General features: G+C 40.8%; 1 non-coding gene and 1 pseudogene across 1 annotated transcript; one reads left to right on the plus strand and one right to left on the minus strand.

Annotated features, from left to right (window-relative positions):
* Window positions 1–8,478: 8,478 nt before the first annotated feature.
* Window positions 8,479–17,227, minus strand: LOC115384258 (WW domain-binding protein 4-like; annotated as a pseudogene).
* Window positions 17,228–17,734: 507 nt separating this feature from the next.
* Window positions 17,735–17,806, plus strand: trnae-uuc (transfer RNA glutamic acid (anticodon UUC)). The gene has a single exon. It is a non-coding gene; the product is annotated as a tRNA-Glu (tRNA).
* The last annotated feature ends 21 nt before the right edge of the window (window positions 17,807–17,827 follow it).

The following is a 17,827-nucleotide window of genomic DNA, read 5'->3' on the forward strand; positions in this document are numbered from 1 at the left end:
CACTCCCAGCATGCACTGAGAGGAGAGAGAGAGAGAGAGAGAGAGGAGAGAGAGAGAGATTTTTTTTATATATATATATATATATATTTTTATATATATATTTATATCAGTGGTGGGCCGTCAGGGCCTGCAAAGCCTTCTCTGCTGGCCTAAAAATTATCTGAATTACAGACTGATGTAAATTATATTTTGTCCATAAATAATTAATAAATGATTCCAAACGGTATGTTCCAGTTCCTTTCATAGTTTTCCCGTGGTTCGCGCTGCTTCCAGATATGTTTTTTCATATTAAATCATTTAACCAATCAGATTTTCAGGCATCATCTGTTGCTAGGGTAAAAGAAGTCTGCCCGAGGCCTTCGCTATCTGTTCCGATGGCGCAGTGAAGTAAAGTGAAGCGTCAAAACAGACAGCTGCCTCAACCAATCAGACAGTTGCTTCAACCAATCAGACAGTTGCTTCAACCAATCAGATTTCGAGTTGGCGACCTCAGCGCCTTCTAGCTTCTAACAACAGCAGATCCAGGCCTTCTGATTACATTCACCAAGAGATACAGTAGGGGGCGGTATGCACCTAAGTTGTTGGTCGCCTACCGCAATTATTCCAAAGAAGAAGAAGAAGAAGACCTGAAGAGAAATAAAACTTACGCCAGAAATACCACAGGACAGCTGGACTTTCAGCTCTGGCTTTATGGAACTGAAACGCACGGATAATCTATATGACAGAGCAGCTGAACTCTTTTTGAGGAAGGAAAGGAGGATGGATTTTGTTTTCAAATAATCGGGATTTTGGTGAGTAAAATGTTCCTCTTTTCCTAAATAATATTGCTGTTTTATTAAGCTGTTGATGCTCATTGTATGTGCACAGATGTAGTAGGAGACTTGTGCACTTCAGCAAAGGCATTTATTCTGGCTGCACAAGTATCTATCTGCTGTGCAACAACTCTTTATGTGCATATCTGCATAATAAGATTTTTTTGTAGACAAAATAGTTATTGAGAGGTGGATTGGTTCAGGCTGATCTGTTCTGAAGGCCTTAATGTGAAATGCACGGTCCGCCACTGATATATCTATATGATATATATATATATATTATATATATATATATATATTATAATATATATATATATATATATATATATATATATAGATAATATATATACATACACATTCATGTAGGCTGTTTGTGTGACCAGTAAAACTACAAACGACTCCTGACCAAGTCAGGATCATTTTATAACAGTGAGCAAATATTACTGATGGATTCTGGATAAAGCGAATATTCATCTTATATGTGCCCATTGCTAAAACAGGGTGTCTTTCTGGACTACTTAAAAAAGGCAAAAATCTTGAGTATACACACTTCTACAGAGACCACTACATCACTGCCTATATACGCATCCAAATTATTTGAGTTTTGTTGAGGATTTTGTACATTTTTGTTATTGCCTATGACTGGTGCATCACACTAACCATATAATTCTGGAATAATGATGTGCTGGTCAGACACTGGAATTCCTTCAGTAACACACTGATTCCACCAGAGAGCAACTCAGCAAATCATTCTGCCTGTGGACATCAAACTGTGCACCTTGTCAGTCAGAGTGTCCAACACTGAGTTATTAGGTCTGGTAATCTAAGAATTACATTTTGACTGCTTTATTACTTTTTTTAAAACCAATTTCAGACTGGACCAGCATATGGATATGACTGGTTACTTGGCCTCAAAAGGAAGGACCATGTCAGGAAGGAGTGTGGGTCATTCCTCAGACATGTCAAACAGCCATATCATGCAGATCGTTACCAAGTCAGTGTTCCAGCTATAGTCATATCACAGATTATTGTGACGATCACGTTGTTGTTGTTTTATTCTTTAGAGATGGAGGAACTTGAATCCAGAGCTTCACATTACTGGAAGTGATGTTTCATTCATCCTTTTTGTTGACTCTTTCAGAATGACAGAATCACAGAGTGGACGGAACAAGGTCAGAGGTCAACAGCAGGCTGAACGACCCACTGACCCACTGCAGCTCTCATCCACTCACTAACCAACAACACTTGACTTGGAGGACAACCTGATCAGATATGTGGTGTCCACACTTGCCTGTCAGGGAGCTGAGACTGGACTGGACCGGACAGTGCCGTCCTGGAATGCACACAGGATCCAAGGTTTGCATTTCAGATTTTGAAATTAATACGAGGGAGAACTGGAAAACAACCGGACACTGGTTATAATGTTTCATTTGTTTTATTTTAACAATTATTCAAAGCTTTCACCTTCAAAGTAAGAAAAAAAAATCACTCGGTGCTAAGTCCGTCGAATAGGGTGGATGAGGCAGCAGGATCATCCCATTTTTCTCCAGGAACTGCATTACGCGCAGGGCCCGGTGCGCCGGCGTGTTATTGTGGTGCAGCCACCACTCGCCATCCCACCAAAGCCTCCGGACGCTTCTGCCTCACTGCTTCTCGGAGCCCCTCAGGACTGGGGTGTAGTGGTCCTGGTTAACAGACTGCCCAGCAGTACAGACTCGCTGTGGACGACCCATTCGCATCGAAAAAAGCAGATCAGCATGGCTTTTACGCTGACCGGGACTGGCGCGCTTTTTTTGGCCGAGGGGAGTGCGGGTGTCGCCACTGGCTCGACTGCTGCTTCGTCTTGGGATCGTGGGCGCGACACCAGGTCTCACTCCGCCGTGATGACTTTGCCCAGCAGCCCTGGATCCTCTTCAACGTGCTGGAGGATTTCCCCGCACACATCCACGCGGGCCGCCTTCTGCTCCGGAGTGAGGACGCGCGGAACCATATTCGCTGCGACCCGCCGCAAGCCCGAATCCTGGGACAGGATCTCCTGACAGGAACTCCACAGACCCCTGTCAAGGTGGACACCTTCCCGATCATCCTTCGCCTGTCAGCCAAGACCACGGCTTCCACCTTGCGGATCTTTTGCTGCGTGCGTGAGGATGCGGCTCGTCCGGAGTGGGCTGGTCTTCAGTGGACATTTTGCCCCTTTTAAAGCGCCATACCAGTCAAAAACCCGTGTTTTCCCCCAGGACACCACTTATACGCCTCCTGGACCCTGGTGAGTGTTTCTGACGCTGTTTTTTCCCTGCAGAAAACAAATGTGATGCTTGCGCGCTGATTGCATTTAGTGATGTGTTCCACCGTTTGTGGCTTTTTCCGAAGAGGCGTCACGCTGTGTTGATGTCAGCGCTGTTTGTGCTTTCCCTGTGTAACTTGTGAGGCGACTACTTACAGAGATCTGCACAAGAACATGCTGTAGCGAGATTGAACAACCAAAAATCTGAAATCATCCTTGTTTTAATTTTATAATACATGTCCGGTTTCTTTCCGCTACCCCCTCGTATTTTGAAAAGCCCAATCAAATGTACCTGTATCCTTCTTATAATTGTGCCTCACTCCTATATTTGCTAATTGTCCTAACTATCATCATTCACCACACACAGTTGGTAGCTGCCTGTGCTAATATTTGTGAAGATTTGTGTTATTTGATTTTTTTTTAATTTTTTTTTTATTTAGTTTTCATGTAGCCCAGGATTACACACTGCTTGGAGCAGATGATGGCCTGTAACTGATGCTACACACACCAGAGCCCTTGCTGATGTATTTGTTTTCATTTCTTGTATCAGGCAGAGGTTTCCTGACCAACTGGCTCTGGAAGGATGCCCAAAGACGCTGCCTGCAGAACTTTAGCCCGATGCTGCAGAAGCTGCAGACTGCTCTCAACAGGAAGTGGGGTCCTCTTTAGCACCAGTCTCACTGATTGCTTCCCACACAGGTGCAGCACTATTCAAACATTCTGAATTCTCTGACAGTGTTGTGAACTGTCAGCTGGAGCATTTTCAAATGCACTAAAGGACCTCAAAGACATTACAAGGAGGCATTTGTGAAGGCTGCCGAAGCCTGGTGGGATGCAGAGTGTGTGTGGAGGAGTGGAGGAGCACATCTCCCCACCGTCTCCAGTGCAGAGGTGACAGTCCAGTTTACACAGAGGTGGCTGGACTGTACGGTGGCCCTGAGGTGCAAAACACAACGCCAAATCAGAAAACACACAACACAAAGAAAAACACACACAAAGAGAAAACACAACCAAAAGAGAAAACACAACGGAAAAAGAGAAAATGGAAATCGGGTGCATCAGTCTTCTTCTTGGATCCATTGTTTTGGCGTCGCTGTGCTCTCTGCTGATTGGCTTCAGAAAAATTAAACTTATTGGCTGTGTTTTTCAGAGGGCAGAGCTTATCATCTTATAAAACGCCGTAAAAATCGCACGTCTTGCTGGTTTAAAACGCACGTTTTTTACGGCGTTTTTTACTGCATCTTAAGGATCAGAAGCATTGGATTTGTGGCGAATTGTGACTCTTTCCGGTTCAAAGGACAGACCATTCTTTCGTCCAATCAGCGACGACTGATGTCACCCACTACTTAACCTGAAGGGGCAGCATTGCGCTAAACAAGCGACCAGCCTGCCGGAAATCATTAGAAGAAAAGACTGATGTCACCCGATTTCCGTTTTCTCTTTTGCCTTTGTGTTTTCTCTTTGTGTGTTGTGTTTTCTGATTTGGCGTTGTGTTTTCTTGTGTGTTGTGTTTTCTGATTTGGCGTTGTGTTTTCTCTTTTTGCGTTTTGTTTTCTCTTTTGCTGTTGTGTTTTCTCTTTTTGTGTTGTGTTTTCTGATTTGCCATTGTGTTTTGCACCTCAGGGCCACCGTAAGAGCAGCACTGAAACAAAATCTCAGTAAGCACTGGTGTCCGTGGCTGCCATTGAGACTCCAGAGTCTCTTAGGTCTCCAAACAAGTCCATCCAAATCTGAGACCTGGGGATGCATATGATAATAATATTTTTTTAATTTATAAAGCGCTTTGACAAGAGCTCAAAGAAGCTTACATACAAATAACACTTTAAATGTGGATACATCTTAACAAAAGCATCATAGAGAAATCATGATGTAACAGATTATCACAACAGTCGTGAATCAATAACTTTGAGAAAGATCTGGCTTCCGAAGCAGAGGTGGAAGTATTAATTACAATGCAAAATCAGATTACTGTAATGAAGTAGTTTTTTTGGGGTTACTTGTACTTTTATGAGTAGATTTTCAAGTCTGTACTTTTACTTAAAGGAATACTCCACCCAAAAAAATTTGGCCTCATTTCTACTCACCCTCATGCTGAGAAACACTCTGGAGCACTTTTTTGATGTTTCAAATGCAGTTGGAGATGTTTGGGGATTTTCGTTGTCAACAAACAGGGACCGACAGAGCCCGACAGAAAAATGGTCCATAAATCCACAAAGCGTGTCCATTTTCCTTCATACTGCTCGTCCGCTGTAATCCAAGTGTCCTGAGCGCGTAACGTCCATAATTAATTCTTAACGAGGTAATGTATATTATTTAAGAGCCCAAACAGTGCGCTCTGGTACAGCTCAGGTGCATGTCTGCACGCGCACCCTGAACTACGGAAGCCGCGGCAGACCAAGCACACGCTTGTGCCCTTTCAGCAGGACACCGAATTCAAAGTTTTAAACCAGTAGCCAATCACTTTTGTGATTGTCCACAGCTCGGTCCACTCACAGCAGAATATAAACAGCGGAACTTCTTCTTCTACGCTTGCAATTTAGAAAAGTAGTCGCTGAAAGCGCGCACAGTTGCTTGGTCTGCCACGGCTTCCGTAGTTCGGTGCGCACGCAGACATGCACTGAGAGCGCCCTGTTTAGGCTCTTAAATGTACTAAATGACCTCGTTAAGATTAATTATGGACGTTACGCGCTCAGGACACTTGGATTACAGCGGACGAGCAGTATGAAGGAAAATTAACACGTTTTGTGGACTTTATGGACCGTTTTTTCTGTCGGGCTCTGTCGGTCCCTGTTTGTTGACTATGAAAGTCCCCAAACATCTCCAACTGCATTTGAAACGTCAAAAAAGTGCTCCAGTGTTTCTCAGTATGAGGGTGAGTAGAAATGAAGCCAAATCGTTTTTGGATGGAGTATTCCTTTAAATAGCCTTCATACAGCACATACCTCTCATTTGTGGTTCTCATGTTTGAAAACACGTCTTTCCGGTTCAAAGGATGGACCAGTTTCTTTCGTCCAACCAGCGACGACTGATGTCACCCGGTTTCCGTTTTCCTCTTTTTGTGTTGTGTTTTTCTGATTTGCCGTTGTGTTTTCTCTTTTGCGTTTGTGTTTTGCACCTCAGCCCACCGTATATAATGGACATGGACAATGAAAGACACACGTTTGCTCTCCACTATGTGTTCCTCCCAAGACTGAACAGAGACCTCGCAAGCTTCGTGGACCAGTGGAACCACCAGATCTTCGTTCAAGGCTGCCTGGAACGGCAGGGCCAGACCTCTACTGCCATGCAGATGTGTTTGGAGAAGACAAGAGGGACCTGCTGAAGGACGAGGAACTGGTGCTGGGAGGGTGGACTGGCCAGAGAGAGTCACCGTTCCTCCAAACCAGTTCTTCTGACCGATGCACTCCTTCAGAACTCCGCACCGGATGGATCCACTGGCGGGGCGTAGAGCAAGAGCTAGGAATGGAAACACTCCATGCCGTCGTGTCATTCGGAGACTCGGTGACTGTTTAGAACAAGGTGCTCACACTTTTTCAGCATGTAAGCTGCTTATAAAATGACCAAGTCAAAATGATCTACCCACCACAAAGATGCAAAACATCTAATTATTTTCAAATGTGTTGAGGAGTCTTTGTATATACAGTATATGTTGATGTAAAGGATAGCACATGGATGTAGCGACTGCCTCAAGCAAAGAACAGTCTTGAAAGCGTTTGTCAAACTCTGACAGACAGCTGTCGATCTGCTCCGTGTAGCGTGCACTGTCACACTTTCCAGTTGCTCACAGGCCATCCCTGGCGTCTCCAGCTCTGACGCCAGGTTCTGGAAGTTTACCAAATCATGGCGCTGCAGCTTTGAGGAGAAATGTTGCATCTTTGGTTTGGAGGCGTCAACAGAGCTGATCATATTGGTCACCGTTGTGTCTTTTCCTTGCAGCTCAAGATCAAGATCATTCTACAAGTTTGTCAGATTGGTTAAAAACGCCACGTCTAACAGCCACTGGCCGTCCGTGTTCTGCATGTCCAGATACACGATACACCGCTCAGAGTGGTCGCAGTCAGCCTTCTCCAGATGTGCACGGAATAACCGTCTTTGAACAGAACGGGCGATCTTCGTTGCCACATCCATGTCGTTGGTGGATTGTGCAATGGTAACTCAAAAAGTCTGGGAACGCATCCTCCTGCCTGCACTCAGCAGTAAATCCATTCACACGCCCACCCATTGCAGGGGCTCCATCTGTGGCGATAGACACCAGTTTGTGCACTGGGAGCTGAGTTTTCTCGATGAAGTCTGAAATATGTCCTCTGCTCGCGGCTGTTCTTTCATGGGAAGTACTGTTAATAGCTCTTCTTTAGCAGTGATATCACTAACACACCATACGAATGAAAACGCACATCTGGCTGTGTCACTCACATCAGTAGATTCACCCAGCTGCAGCGAGAAACACTCACAATCTCCGACGTCCTTCCACATTTGCAGCGTTAAATCCTCAGCCACGGCTTCACGGCTTCACAGGCCTCAACCGGAACGATGCTTTGGTGGCGGCTTTCACTTTTGTATGTATGTTGTGTGAAAAATGACTGCTGGGATTTTAGTTCCTTCACCTTTCTCTTTCTCTACTCGCTTTTCGGCGGGAAGTCGGTGTCGCGTTTTCCATGAACGGTCCGAAAACACCGCCCCACATTTCCCTTCATTGGTATTGCGATGGTAGACCGGCAGATGAGGCAAAAGCACTTTGAAAAATTTCCTCTGGAATTTTCTGGTTTTATTTTATTCCAATTTTTTTTTTTTTAATTTTTATTCATTAAATTTTCTAGTTGTAAGTTATATAACGTCACATCCCGGTCCTCTGCTCTCAAGCTCCTTTCCGCTTCCTCTTTCTGTTGGTTAATTCAATCTAAAGTTGTGCACAGACTACAGCGCTCATTCCCAGAGCCAGCAGGATTTTGAAAATCTCTGTGTCTCTGTGGGAATTAAGAAAAATTCTATACCTCCGTTTCCATGGAAACGGTAGAACAGCTTTTTAAAGTACCCTGACTTATTTTCCATGGAGGCGAAGCAAACGCAATCTTTCCAAAAACTTTGATTCCGCCTACATTGTAAATGGAAGATTTTTTTTTGAAAACACTCCGTCTCCATGGAACAGGGTGAAATTGCAACTTTTAGAAAACAGTCTCCATGAAAATGGGATAAGGTGCAACTTTTTGAAAACAGTGCATCTCCATGGAAACGGGGTAAAATGCCACTCTGTGAAAACACTCGGTCTGCATGGAAACAGCACCAAACACTTTTTGCGGTCAGTGTGTAGTTATTTCTCTCGTCTCCCCCTACAGGCGGTCTGATAAACGACACCGTTCTTTTAGAAAATCTCTTTTTTCTCAGTCAGTCGTCGTCGTCTCGCTGCCGCAGCCTCCTGCCTCTGCCGTTGAGCGCCCGCTCTTCCTGAAGGTTGCCGGCTCCCTGCCGCCGGCCGGCCCCGCCCCCTCCTCCTCCTCCTGGTTGCCTAGCGACGTGATGACTCGCTCCTTGAAGCGGGGCCGTGGCTCCGGCGGCAGGCGGGGGGGCCGGGGGCGGCTCTGCTGCCGGGGGCAGCTGCAGGTCCACGCTGGAGCTGATTAATCACATTAATCACGATTAATCACACTGTTAAAACCTAGGTACTAAGAAAATACAGAATATCCATCCTTAATTGCAATTAACTGCAAAATATCCATATTTAATTGCAAAAATTTACAGAATATCAAGTTTTTGCAATTAATCACAAAAAAAATCCATAAAATCACAGAATACCCATAGGTGATTGCAATTAATCACAGGCTATTAATTTTTAATCACCGAAATTCCATGTTTAATCAATTAATTGCAGAATATAAAGTGACTTCCAATAAGTTGCAGAATATTGTAATTTAATAGGAATTAATCACATAATATTCATAGTTAATCACATAAAATCACACAACATCAATTTACTTCAGAGTTAAAACAATTAATTTCCTAATATACATATTTAATTGCAATTAATCACAATATCATAGCTACGTCTGATTAATTGCAGAGTATCCAAACGTATTAGCAATTAATCACAGAATATCAAGTTACTTCTGATTAATCACAGGATATCCAGAGTTAAAAGTAATTAATTACATAATATCCACATTTTATTGTAATTAATTGCAGAATATCAATAGTTTACTTGCAATTCGTCACAGAAAATTCATGCTTAATCACAATTAATCAGAACATCCATAGTTAATTGAAATGAATTGCAGATATTCATATTTAATCATGGAATATCCATATTTGATCAATTATTTGCAGAATATCAATATTTCACTCTGATTAATAACAGAATATCCACAGTTTAATACAATTAATCACATGATATGAAGTTATCCTGTCAAATCACAGGATATCCAAGTTAAATGTAATTAATTGCATAATATCCATAATTAATTGCAGAAAATCAAGTGACTTTGGATTAATAGCAGAACATCCTAATTTGATAGCAATTAATCACAAATATATCATTAATCGTAAATATCAATATTTAATCACAAAATGTTCATAGTTTGATTTATCAGAGAAATCCATAAACTGCAGACTTTCCATTAATTACTTCTGATTAATCACAGAAAATCCATAAATGAATCACACCATCACAGAATATTAAGTTATGATTAATCATATGAAATCCATAACTAACTGCAATTAATAGCAAAATATACATAGTTAACTCGGAATACTTTTTCACTAATACTAATTTTGATTAATCTCAAAACATCCATAGTTAATGGTGATTAATCTCAAATATAAACAGTTAAAAGTGTTGTGTTAATAGGATTAATTATGGAGGTCTGACAGTCTGATTGGTTGAATTTAAATCCACTTCCTGTTTGGACTGGTGAATAAACACGCTATTGAACTGAGGTTAACGAAGCAGAGGGTGTTCAGGGACTCACTATGGATCCTTCTCCTCCTTGATCTTCTCCCAGGCTCCGTACGGGTTGACGGTTCGACGCCGCTTCACCTGAATCTTCACCTCCGGCTCCTTCACCTCCGTCTGTCCAGGATCTGCTGCTGAGCTCTGGACCGAGGCCTGCTCTGGAGGTTCTGCTCTGAGTCCGCTGGGGGAATATATCGATACATCAATACATCACCATTCTCTGTGAACCGATATGTAGGGGCCATATGTACACATTTATGTTAAATATTCAGTTCAAGATTTGATGTTTTGGAACAGGGAAAACTGTGTTTTGAATTCTTATTTGAAAGATCATTAAGTATAAGGAGAATTTATTAGGAGAATTTTAGGAGAATTACAGCACATAATGTATGTTTATGGCATAATTTAGGTAGGATGAATATTTGCCTTTTGCTTTACGAGGTTTGTCCTAGTTGTGACGCTGTAGTTCCGGCGCTGAGCCACTAGGGGAGGCTGGAGTCTCACGGTTTTCTGACCGTGAACCGAGGACTGTTTATCCATACCATGTTGAACTAGGTGAATATAAGAAATGGAAAATAACTTTTTTTGCGTTATGGAGTTATGTATCATTGGTTTATTATTTTTTGTGCAAATAAACCTGTAAAAGTTCATCGCTGGAAGAAACTTTTCTTTGGATGAAGACCGTCAGCCACAGACTCCAGATCACAACAGAGATAGGCTTTTATTGGAAAACCTACCGATGTATCAATATATCACAATACTCTGTAACCTGATATATCAATATACCCAATACTGTGTAACCTGATATATCAATATATCACAACTCTGTAACCCGTATATCATATATCACAATACTCTGTAACCTGATATATCAATATATCACAATCCTCTGTAACCTGATATATCATATATCACAATCCTCTGTAACCCCATATATCAATAATCACAATACCTGTAACCCGATATATCAATATAACAATACTCTGTAACCTGATATATCAATATATCACCTGATATATATAACCTGATAGATCAACACATCAATGTATCTCAACAGTTTGTAACCTGATTAATCAATATATAATGTCAATATTTCGATATATCATATGTCAATATATCATATTTATAATAATAATACTAATACTAATAATAATAATAATAATGCACTGGTTTTATATCACACTTTTCTGGACACTCAAAGACGTTTTACATTGCATTATTCATTCACACCATACTAGGTGGTGGTAAGCTACTACTGTATACACAGCTACCAATCTGCGCCATCGGCCCCTCCAACCTCCACCAACCATTCACTCTCACACTACTTTCATACTAGGCAAGGTGGGTGAAGTGTCTTGCCCAAGGACACAAGACAGTTTTACGCCTGCGGGAGCGGGGATCGAATCGCCAACCTTCGACGACCCGCTCTACCATCTGAGCGACTGTCGATTTCAGGATCTTGTCTTATTGACACCAGTATAGTGATTCATATCCATCAATATTTCAATATATTAATATTAAATATATCCTAGTTCAATATATAAATATACCAATGTAGCAATATTTAAATATGTCAATATTTCAATCAGTATATCAGGATGTTGTCTTTCTGACAGCAGTATAATGATCCATATCTCATGAAGTTGCTGTCGTCTCTCTCACCTCTCGTCTCTCTTCTTTGGTGGTGTCGGCGCTGACCGGATCGCCTGCTTTTTTCCTCCTCCTCTTCTTCTTCTTGTTTTCCGGCCTCCTCGTTTCAGCCTTTCTCTTCTGGACAGACAGTAACAGTCACAGTACCACCAGGTGACCTCCTCCTGACCTCCTGACCTCCAGGCTGCTCCTCCTCACCCTGAAGCTGATTTTGGGAGCGCTGCTCTGCTGGACGGACTCGTCGGGGACTTCCTGGTTTTCCCCGGGTAGCCCCGCCCCCTGCCCAGGGAGCTCCGCCCCCTCCGGAGCGTCCCCGGAGGAAGAGCTCCTCGCCGGAGGGGAAGCCAGGCTTCTCCCAGCTGGATTCTGATTGGACCGAAGATTCACACCCATCAGTACATTCATGGACAATAATAAAACAAATATCACAAATAAATATAATTATAATAATAACAGAATATATATATAACATTAATATAAATACTTCAGTATTAAAAAATAAATCTAATAGAATATAAAATATTGAAATATAAATGCATAAGTATATAAATATCTCAATCTAATATGATAAATAAATAGAATACAACTATATAAACAAACGCATAAGTATATACAATATAAAATCTAATAATAATAAATAAAACAATAGAATATAAAATGTATACATCTAAATACACATGGATTAATATCTAAAATCTTATGTAATGCATAAACAGCCACATATATAAAATATAATAATAAAACATATAAATGTTTAAATAAATACGCAAATATATCATATATAATCTACTATAATAAATAAAACATAAAATATAATAAATATAATTATATACAGTAAGTATATCAAACATATAAATACCAAATATCCAAATATGTAAAATGTAATAATACAAAAGAAATGATAGAAAAGAAAATACATACATATCTACAATAACATATAATGAATAAATAAATAAACAAATAAAAATTAAAAAAGGCTCCACCTCCAGTCTGGGTGTTGTAGTAGGTGTAGCCTTCAGGACTGCCTCCATCCAGGGAGAGCCCGAGGAGCCAGCGGAGCTCTGGAGAGGAAACAACACCGTGAGCGGCTTTAGGAAACAACCGGAGACGTTACGGTGAAGACCGCGGTACGGACCGCCCCCTGCTGGTACTGCTGGAACTGCTGGTTCTGCTGGGTCACCACGGATCTGATGGAGCCCTCCGTCTGAGAGAGAGAGAGGAGAGGAGAGAGAGAGAGAGAGAGAGAGAGAGGAGGAGAGAGAGAGAGAGAGGGAGAGAGAGAGAGAGAGAGAGAGAGGGAGAAGGAGAGAGAGGGAGGGGGAGAGAGAGAGAGAGAGAGAGAGAGAGAGAGAGGAGAGGAGAGAGAGAGGGGGAGAGAGAGGGAATGTTTCTGCTGTTTCCACTGAAACAGACATTTTCAAAACTTTTCTGAAACAATGTGTCTTATCTAGGCATGTGCCGATATGAACATTTGATATCACGATATCGGTGGCCCAAAATATCACGATTCACGATATTATCACGATATTGGTGCGTTGATTTTAATACTATTGAAAATGCCCAAAAACACTGAAATCTATCAACATCTGTCAACAACACTGTGCATTTTAACACGCCTGAGCACATTTTGATAGAGGGAAAAAATGAAACTTTTACTCTTGCCTATTTTTTTTTTCCAGATTCCATATTGGAAAACACATGATAACAATGAAGCAGGCATAAAGCTGCTACTGACTGCATTCAGCAGCTCCTGGACTACAACTGGACCAGGTTTCATGAGAACAGCACAAAGCACACAGATTTTATAGTGTTTAGTTTGGATAGAACCGGAAGAACCCTTCATTTGGCCATTTGGAGACCAACCTGTGCCAAACTATAATAAATGGGTTTATAACTTATTTGAAAGGAATGTGACTTTAAAATACTTTTAATTCCCACTACAGGAGTCTGTATATATGCAACGCAGGCTTTGGCTCTGATATTTAGCCACTATATCATACATTTCTGCACAGTTTTTGTGCAGAAACTTATCATTGTGCGCAGTATTGTGGACAGTATAAAAATACTTTTTCATAAATGACTGAGCCATAACATGTAGTTTCCAACTGAAATATATTTATAATAATAAAATTAACACAAAAATAGCTAATTATATGACAGGGAAAACAAAAAAAAAAATCCTCTTTGCAACATGCAAACACATCAAGAAAAAACAAAAACAATGTGCATTGCTGCAGAAACGCACAATGAAGATACATGTGCATGTTTCAGAATAAAAAAATGCAGTGTCCGTTGGGCCGAACGCGTTAATGCCTCGTTTTATCATCCTGGCATAAAATCACTTCAGGGGTTTTCTATGGATGTGGGACTTACGTGGTGGTTTGTTGTACATTTTGCTGCAGAGGATTTGACACCTTGGGTAAGATCAATAGCTGTTTGTTTCAGTAACGGGCTCGTCTCCAAATGAAACAGACGATACTTGTAAATGAAGTGATATGATCATCTCGGCTGTGCAATCTCGTAGATCGCGATTATATCGTAAATTGGCACATCCCTAGTCTTATCTTGAATCAAATCTTCCATTTCCACGGCAACAGACATCATATTCAATACACTACATTTTTCGATGTGTCTTCACCTGAAACTTTTCTGCCGTTTCCATGGAAACGAACACAGTTTTCAAAATATTCCTTTATAAACACAAAACTGTTCTCTGCCTCTTCCTGAAACATTTCTGCCGTTTCCATGGAAACAGACACCATTTTCAAAACATTTCTCTGGAAAGGCAAAAATTTTGTGAACAGCACGTCTTCATTTGAAACTTTTCAGCCGTTTCCATGGAAACAGCCTCATTTTTAAACCATTTGTATAAGAGACGTTTGTGCTGTGGGAGCGCTTGATTTGCTCACCCACGCTGCGGGTGGTGGGCGGCAGGCGGCGTTAGTTTCACTCTTGTTTCTACCCCCGCGCAGTCCAGGCGGGTGGCGTTACTGTATCTATATGCGATATTCTCTGTTATTCAATGGCGTTACTTCCACCTCATGCATTTGTGGGAGCGCTCGTTTTCCACACCCGCGCATCCAGGCGGGAGGCGTTTATTTACCTATATGTTTGCACTGTTTGCCATTCAATGAAGTATTTTCGACGAACTTAATTTGTTCATTATTACAGTTTCACTGCTTGGTGAACACGGGCACCCGAGAATAAAAGCAATCCTGAAGAGCAATAATCCTGCTCCTGTGTTCATACCGACGCCCGTCTTGAATGCTGGATCAATCCTACACAACCGCACCTTACACCCTCTGCCTCCCCTACACCATTCCTTTAGAAACAAATCTTTTCTCCACCTCTTCCTGAAACATGTCCACTGTTTCCATGGAAACGGACATCCTTTTCCCAACCTGCAGCGTCCTGGCCTCACCTCCCGTCCGGGTGTTGTAGTAGTACAGGTGTCCCTCGTCCGACTGTCCCTCCACCCAACCTCCTCCTCCTCCTCCTTCTTCTTCCTCTTCTCCTCTTTCTTCTTCTTCGGCTTCTTCTCCTGTGGCGGCGGCGGCGCCGTCTCCTCCGCCGGCGGCGTCTCCTCCTCCTTCTCTGGCGCCAAAATCGGTGAACTCAACCCTGACACACACACACCACAGTTATTAAAACTCATTTTTAAAAAGTGTCACCCTCCTCCTCCTCCTCGTTCGATCGCCCACCTCGGGCCTCCATCTCCATCCTCTTCAGGTCTTCCTCGTACGCCTTCATGGCCGCCTCCTCCATGGCGGCGAACTGTTTACACATCCGCCGCTCCTGCTTGGCCTTGTCCACGCTCTTCTTTTTAATCTGCAGAAGAAGAAGAGAGATACCGGGGGCACAGCCGGCCAATTAGAGGCCGGAGCCGCCTTTATCTCTGCCGCCAGTCGTCAGATCCGTGCCAGCTCACCTCGGAGATCTTCGCCGCCACGTTCTCTTTATGGTTCTTCCCTCGCTCATGGAACTCTATGCTCTGAAGACATTGAAAATAAATATGCTTATACATTTGTTAATTAAAAATATATATATATTATGTCTGGTTCTACTTACAGGTTTAAATGTTATTCAAAAATAGATACAAAAAAATATATAATTAAAAAAATAAATGTATACAATTTATATCAAAAAAGTATAGAATTTCTGGTTCTACTTCAAGGTAAAAAAAATTACAAATTTTTTTTTTTTTACAAAAAATAGAATTTCTGGCTTTACTTACAATTTTGAATGCTACTAAAAAAATAGATTTAAAAAATTAAAAATAATATTTATCGATTTTTATTTCAAAACATAATTTCTTGTTCTGTTTATTAAAAATATAATAAATAATAATAATAATAAAAAATCAGCATAGTCAGAAAAAATGTGGATCTATTGTGAAACATTCATGATTATCACATGAAGTAAACACTAATTTTAGAAATAAATGTAATTGAAATAATTATTTGAACTTTATACATAAAAATATATATATATATATATATATATATATATATATACACACACATATATATATATATTATATATATATATATCTATATATATATAATATATATATATATATATATATATATATATATATATATTATACATATATAATTTCAGGTTCTGCTTGCAGGTTTAAATGCTATTAAAAAAATATTATACTAATTATTTCTCACATCAGTTCTGCCGTCCCTGCTGATATAGACCAACACCAATGTTCTTATCAGACAACCGGTCAACAGAAGACGCTGTGATCACACCTCAATGCTTTAATACTGCTCTGCCCCCAAAACTGGTCAACAAACTGAGCAGCCTGGGCCTGGCGGCTCACTGGGCGTGACTTTCTAACATGACTTTCTAACACGGGACAACACAGGGATGCGTCCTCGGCCCCCTCCTGTTCTCCCGCCTCCCATTTGATAGTGACAATAAAGATCTATCTTTTTTTTTAAATACAATAAAAATAAATAAAAAAAACAACTTAAATTTAATGGTTAAAAATGAAGAAACAAAAAAATTTCACTTCCGGTTGTACAAATATTCTTTAAATTGCTCAACATGTAACATCATCTCACAGATGAGGAGAATTTCTGTTATTTTATTAAATAAGTGTTTTGAAATAAAAAAAAAAATCAAATAATTATTCAAATTTTACCCATATTCTATGAAGAGATTAAAAAAATGTAATTTCTGGTTGTACTTACAGGTTTGTTGTCTGCAATCCAGCATTTGCAGTACTGGCAAAACTTCCGGGGTTGAGATTTCCAGTAATCCGCCCTTATAAAAAAGAAAACAAAGAAATTAATACACATTAGGGAAGCTAATGCTAAGCTAACGCGGCTAACTCGCAGGTTTTCTTCATAAACGGAGCGCGCGCGTTACGTAAAACGAGGGTGGACACGCGGGAGGGTGGATCGTTACTTACATTTTGCGTGTTTGGAGTCAAGAAAGGAAGAGGTTTTTATATAAAATCCGAGCTAAAGGGGGAAGTTTCCCCTCATTTCAAGAATCACAACACGGCCCACGCTGATGACGTCACGGCAGTCGCAGCCTGATGACGCTTTAATTCGGCTTAAATAAAGTAAAACGCAGAAAAGCAGTAAATTATTACTCCAAACATTCATTTGATAAAAAAACAAGACGAATAATAGGTTTAATTGTTAAAAATGAGAATAAAAAACATTTCCCTTTGGGTGGACAAATATTTCTGAAATTGCTCAAAATGGAAAAGTTTGTGATAATATCTGAGACATGAAGAGAAATATCAGTGACAATTTCTGTTTTTTATGAAATAATCGGTTCCTGTCGGTTGAGTTATTTAATATATTCATCCGTAAAAATAAAAAACGATATAAAGATAGGATATAAATTAAAAAATCCAACATGGATGGCAAAAATTGAAAATAAAATAGCTTTATCCACACAGTTTGGAAACATTCATGATTATGGCATAAAAACAATAATAATTTCGGCCACGGTAAATTTTCGACATGGTCGGATTGCACTCATTATTTAACCTGAAATTTCCACGTAGAAACGCCATCGTCCCATATGGTCTAGCGGTTAGGATTCCTGGTTTTCACCCAGGCGGCCCGGGTTCGACTCCCGGTATGGGAACTTGCCTTTTCTTTCATCTCA

Source organism: Salarias fasciatus (assembly GCF_902148845.1).
Source record: "Salarias fasciatus chromosome 23 unlocalized genomic scaffold, fSalaFa1.1 super_scaffold_20, whole genome shotgun sequence".
In the NCBI taxonomy this organism is placed as follows: domain Eukaryota; kingdom Metazoa; phylum Chordata; class Actinopteri; order Blenniiformes; family Blenniidae; genus Salarias; species Salarias fasciatus.